Source organism: Formica exsecta, unplaced genomic scaffold, assembly GCF_003651465.1.
Source record: "Formica exsecta isolate Colony F162 unplaced genomic scaffold, ASM365146v1 scaffold60, whole genome shotgun sequence".
Lineage (NCBI taxonomy): Eukaryota > Metazoa > Arthropoda > Insecta > Hymenoptera > Formicidae > Formica > Formica exsecta.
The window spans coordinates 1-6,901 of record NW_021853281.1 but is presented as its reverse complement, the minus strand read 5'-3'; the positions used below and the strand labels follow the sequence as shown (position 1 = coordinate 6,901).

The following is a 6,901-nucleotide window of genomic DNA, read 5'->3' as shown; positions in this document are numbered from 1 at the left end:
CGAGATAGCACGTGTGGCGTACGTGCAAGCGAGATAGCACGTGTGACGTACGTGCAAGCGAGATAGCACGAACGGCGTGCGTGCGAGCGAGATAGCACGTGTGGCGTACGTGCAAACGAGATAGCACGAGCGGCGTACGTGCAAGCGAGATAGCACGGGTGGCGCATGCGCAAGCAGGATAGGTATAGCAGGAAGAGACAGTGAGGCATGCGAGGTTATTCACTTTTATATTTTAAACATATTTAACATATTTACAATATTTACAGTATTAGTGACGACCTTGTCGTTACATATTAATAATAATTAAATAAAATAATAATAGCTTTTCTCTCCTAGCTATTATTGGTTTATTACAAGATATATTAAATACATAAAATAAATTTTTTATACACATGTACAATTACAAAATGGTCAACATATTTTCAAAATTTTAATAATTATTCTAAATATAATTCTCACACAAAATGTAATAACGTTTATATAACAAAAAATATAAAAAAATTTTGTTAAGATGTCTGTGGAATTGAACTTGAGTTTTACTGCGTGATAGATTGAACACTCTTGCACTGAGCCATCACATATTTCTTGTACATGCTTTCATATTATCAGTATTTATGTAGCAGATATTTTTACGCGATAATATCGATATAATCGAAAAGAAATCAAGATAGCATACTTGTCGGTCTATAAATTTGCAATTACTGAAAGATAATGTAAGCCAAGAATTAACAATTGTTCTCTCCTTGTCGCTCTATCATGCTGACAATACATAAAGTACCGATGAAAAAGCAACAAGTAGAAAAGCAATAAATTGCCAAGTCTAATAAGTGCCCGTGTTTTACATATTGTATATTAGTTCACTCTGTGAGTTATTATTTTACTGTTATTATTTATCGTCATACAATTTTTAATCATATATATAATTTTTAGATATTATTGATACATATATATACGCATAAATGTGCATAAACAAATATAAAATTTACAAAAAGTGGGCGCTTGTTAGCCTAGTTGCATTATTGTTTTTTGCCACGAGAGGCCAAAAAGCATTTTCAGGCCGTATCTCGGCTATAAAGCGATACGCTAGAGGAACAAGGATAACGTGATCGTTGATCCTTTTCTATCTTTCCTCTCCACGGTGCGTCCACGCGAGCAATTCAATCGTGTGTGTACGTATATAGACACACACCTCTACATAGAGATCGAGAATTTATTTCTCAGATTGGTAATCCTGAAGTCGGAGTTTCGCATTATTGTCACCGCGCGAGATCTCCAATATCAATTCGGAGTTTGCCAAAAAGTCCTTTAGAGATTTGCTCGTTTTTGCTGCGTTTTGAAGAAAGCAAAACAACAAACAATATGTAAGCAAATTTGAAATTTATCAAAATATATACATAACATAACAATAAAAGACTAAGTGAAATTGCCAAGGACATAAAAGTTCTTGACTTTAGAAAATAAAATATAATACAAGTTATGTAAATATTGGTGGGCTTCGACCGAAAGTAACTCAATAATCTCGTAGGTCTTGTCAAACCATAACAAAAGGCCGTGGGTACAAACATCACCGCTATGCAAGCAGCAGCAGCAGCCGCCAACAGATTCACCGGAACGGCCGGCCCTATTGGTACTACAAACGTTGTAGGCGGTCAGGAAGATGGAATGGCAGCACAACAGGCACAACCATCCGCACCGAGTCCCGCTCAACCTCAGTCGGGAGCGTCGACTGGAGGACAGCCAAGCACTCCCCAACCAGGTGCTCAAGGCCCAATGGCTGTACCGTCTCAAGCTGGTAGGTTTATATTTACTCATTATTATAAATACTATTTCTAGTAACATTGCTAAATAAACTTGGTATATCTTTATCAAGATCTCTTCTATCTGTTATCTTTAGGGACAGCAAAATCGACACCCGATCCTGAAAAATGTAGACTTATTCAACAGCAATTGTTGCTAATTCTACATGTGCGTACATGCTACCTTCACAAAAGATTAGCGAATGGTGAGATGAGACAGTGTACCTTACCGGATTGTAAGACGATGAAAAACGTCTTGAATCACATGATGAGTTGTATAGCTGACAAGAATTGCACTGTGCCACATTGTAGTATATCCAGGCAGATTATCAAACATAAATATTGTAATCGAAGTGATTGTCCAATTTGCTCGCTGATAACACAACCGAATATAAACAGATATAATTCTGCGCAAGGTAATTTAGAAAAATTTTGTTTATAAATGACATTTCGTGCGCGATAATTAATAGTTGTACGATATTCTACTTAGAAATATTTTTAGATTCTTTTTAAAAACAAAATTTGTGATTTATATAGATGTGAGCCAGACCATAAAAGAGGAACCTGGCATCAAGGAAGAGAGCATGACTCCCATCTCTGGTCAGGATGCGACCACCTCTGATATTAAACCCATGGTGCCGGAACTGATTCAACCAAGCGGTACGTCCACCGATAAGAAAAAGTGTTTGTTCAAGCCTGACGAGTTACGCCAGGCATTGATGCCGACGTTGGAGAAACTGTATCGACAAGATCCTGAATCCATACCGTTCCGACAACCCGTGGATCCTCAGGCGTTAGGTATACCGGATTACCCGACCATCGTAAAGAAACCGATGGATTTGTCGACGATCAAGAAGAAACTCGACACGGAGAAATATAGCGATCCGTGGGAGTACGTCGATGATGTGTGGATGATGTTTGACAATGCCTGGCTCTACAATCGCAAGACTTCTCAAGTCTACAGATACTGTACTAAGGTAATGTCTATTCAATGAGATAGTATCCCATCGAATATAATTTCTATAATTTACGTATTTATGTCTAATTCATAATTCTTATTTTTTTTGGAAATACATGCAAAAGCAGGTCAGTCTCCTGACCTACATTTTCTTTTTTAATTAAAATTTATAATAATTACTCATACAAATTTTTTTTTATGTTTAACTTATACTTGAAGTTTATACATGAATTGCGCATATATTTAAGGGATATGTATTCTATCGAGAGACATAATTGTAGCAATCAAAGCAAACTATGAGGAAAATTACAATATTATATCATAAAATCTTATTGATTTCTGAGTATGTTTAATTTTACATAGCCTTTTGGTATATGCGACTATAAATAAAAAAAAATGACACGAAATCGGAATTGTGAAATAATTGGCGATACCATTGCATGCATGTGTTATTGCGAAAAATCGAATATAACATATTAGGTCTACTGGAAAGTTCTGTCCGTTTCTATCACAACAAGTCTCGACAGTCTCGACACGTAAGCACATGTTTGAATACAAATTGCCCTCACGCTGGCAAGAAATCATTAATAATAATGGCAATTACATTATTTAATAAAGTTTATTGACGGTAATAAAAATTTGTATTTTGTTTTATTCCAAAAACGGACAGAACTTTCCGGTAGACCTGATATATACGCGAAATATTAAATTATACGTATAAGTATTTTAAATTATAGATTAATTATTTATTAATCGATAGATGTGTATCACGAAGCCATCGTTGTTCATGTGATAAAACCCACGTACGATGCCGATATAATAGCAGTCTAAAGGGAATTGGTCTTCAGTCCGACAGATACACCTTCTGTCAGAAATGTTTCAACGACATTCCTGGAGACACACTGACGTTGGGAGATGATCCAACGCAACCTCAAACGTAAGTGTAAAGGATGTAGTCTGTTAATATGTTATTTCAGTTTATATATGGCATTTCTATCTTTTTCTTTCATAGTGCCATCAAGAAGGAACAATTCCAGAAGATGAAGAATGATCACTTAGAATTGGAACCTTTCGTATCCTGTATGGATTGCGGAAGGAGAGTACACAAAATTTGTATACTCCATATGGGATTATTCGGGTAAAAATAACGATAATAAAAAACTTTAATTCTAAAAAGCTATGAAGTTTTTTACATAGATTTTTCACAGATTTATCTGTGATGAATGTTTAAAGAAGAAAGGACAGAAACGGAAAGAAAATAAGTTCAACGCAAAACGATTGCCTATAACGAAGCTCGGCACCTATATAGAAACGCGTGTAAGTAATTTTCTAAAGAAGAAGGAAGCAGGTGCCGGTGAAGTTGCAATCAGAGTGGTTGCATCCAGTAAAAAGGTAGTCGAGGTCAAGCCAGGTATGCGAAGTAGATTCGTCGAAAATGGCGACATGCCTGGTGAATTCCCTTACCGCGCAAAAACGTTATTTGCATTTGAGGAGATTGACGGCACAGACGTCTGTTTTTTTGGCATGCATATACAGGAATACGGGAGCGAATGCACCCCACCCAATAAAAGACGAGTTTATATCGCGTATATAGATTCTGTCCATTTCTTCCGGCCGAGACAATTTCGTACGGCCGTTTACCAAGAAATTATATTAGGATATCTCGATTACGCAAAGCAGCTTGGGTGAGTTCAAAAAAAATTATATTAACTGAATATAATTATACATTATATCCAGTTATTACATTAATATAATGATACAATACTAATTCTAAAAATTCTAAATATTTAAAAAATATTTTTGTAGTTACACTATGGCTCATATTTGGGCATGTCCCCTTTCAAAAGGGGATGATTACATCTTTCACTGCCATCCCGCAGAACAGAAAATACCAAAGCCTAAAAGATTACAAGAGTGGTATAAGAAAATGTTGGACAAAGGAATGGACGAGAAAATCGTATTCATTTATAAGGTCGGTTCAAAAACGCGTTTTATTTTTTAATATCTAGTCTCCAGTGTTTCCAATAAGTGTGGCAGTATCATATTGGAGTCAAATGAGACTTAAATAAATGTCTGCTGTATAAGCTAATGTTCTTGTTATTAAAAACAATGGACATAGGATTTGCAGACGATATATTTTCTGCCAAATATTTTTTATTATTTACGCGCGTTGAGAGAAAGATATACAAATAAAACTTTTGTGTGCAGGACATTTTGGAACAAGTTATGGAAGACAGACTTTCGTCCGCGGCGGATTTGCCATACTTTGAAGGTGACTTTTGGCCGAATGTGCTGGAAGAAAGTATTAAAGAATTAGATCAGGAAGAGGAAAAAAAGCGTAAACAGGCCGAAGTGGCTGCTGCGGCGGCAAACGCGGTAAGTTGTGGAAGATAAATTTTCCTCTATTTATTTTTTTTATTTATTAACATACAATAACTATTATTCTCTTTTTATATATAGAAGAGCCAAAAGAAGGCGAAGAAATCCAACAAGTCCAAAGCGAATCAAAGGAAAAATAGTAGGAAATCGAGTACTCCTCAGACCGGCAATGATCTTCTTTCCGCAAAAATCTTTGCAACTATAAAAAAACACAAGAAAGCATTCTTTGTAATAAGGTTGCATAGTGCTCAAAGTGCGGCTAGTTTATCAGTAAGTTTGTCTATTATATTTTATGATTCAAAAGTTTATTACATGTAATTATTAATCTTTTACGTAAATATCTTTAGCCGATCCAAGATCCCGATCCCGTTATCAACTGCGATTTGATGGACGGTCGTGATGCATTTTTGACGATGGCGAGAGAGAGGCATTACGAATTTTCATCGCTGAGAAGAGCAAAGTTCAGTTCGATGTCCATGTTATATGAGTTACATAATCAAGGCCAAGACAAGTTCGTTTACACTTGTAATAATTGCAAGAATCATGTGGAGACCAGATACCATTGTACAGTTTGTGACGTACGTAGTAGATTTAATATATTTTGGATAAAAATATTCTCTTAAGCCCACTTTACACGATCTATAATTTGCAACAGAATTCAAGACAGAATTCTATTTATAATTTTATATATCAAATTATGAATATAATTATAGATAAGAAAAAATTTTTGTATTACACGAACCATAATTTGATTTAAAATTATGTATAGAATATTCGATTGTTTCTTTCTTTGACATATGGTTGGATTATTAAAAAATACGACATAGTTATTAAGAAATACATATAAATATAATAAAAGTATATTATGGAGAATTCTTTAATAATAACATCAGTTTCAATAATATCCACAATTATAGCAATATCCGCTCGTAGAAATAAACTTCGTAAACGTAAAAGAAATATTTGGTGTAAGTTATGGCATATTAGAAGAGAGCAAAGTATGCTTAACATGCTACATAACGAACTTTTAGTCGAGGATCGAATAGCATATCAAAATTTTTTAAAATATACAAAGCGGCACACATTACTGTTAATAGTTATTAATATCTCAAGAACTATGCAATCAATTTTAATTGTTCTGGTCTTAAGGAGGCATACCCGTTTGAAACCTCGAAAAATGGGTACATTTTCTAGATTTTTTGCAGCGCAACGACCTGATAAGAATTTTTAATTTTTAACGATATTAAAACAATATTATTAACTACCTAAATAAACATTTTCAGTTTAAAAAAAAATTTTTTTAGAAGTTATGAGAATATTTGCGGAGCTCCTCTAAATTTTAGGAGGCTGCACGGTGTGCATGAAAACATTCGTAGATCATATCTGAAATAAAAAAATCAAAGTTTTTTCTTATTAAACATTGTAATAGCTATCTGCTATCCAAACATTTTTTCAAAATTTTAAAAAATAAAAAAATGGCAGCGTGTTGAAAAAAGTTTTTTTTTTTTTTTTTTTTTTTTTGAAAAAAGTCCATCTTTCTTTGTTTGTAACAAAAAAATAGGAAACCGAATTAAAAAAAGGCTTTGTTAGCAGATGCGAAATCTTAGCAATTTGTATGTAAAATTTGAAGTCGATCCGTCGAATAGCCCGAGTTTTCATATACATCATACATGAAAACATAAATCTGCAAATATCAGCATAGCTTAAAAAAAAAATTTTTTTAACCGAAATTTTTATTTAATACTTAATAATATTGTATTAATATTGT

The 6,901-nt window shown here is 34.1% G+C and overlaps 1 pseudogene; it reads left to right on the top strand.

Annotated features, from left to right (window-relative positions):
• The first annotated feature begins 207 nt into the window (after window positions 1-207).
• On the top strand, window positions 208-5,867 carry LOC115242522 (annotated as a pseudogene).
• Window positions 5,868-6,901: the final 1,034 nt, after the last annotated feature.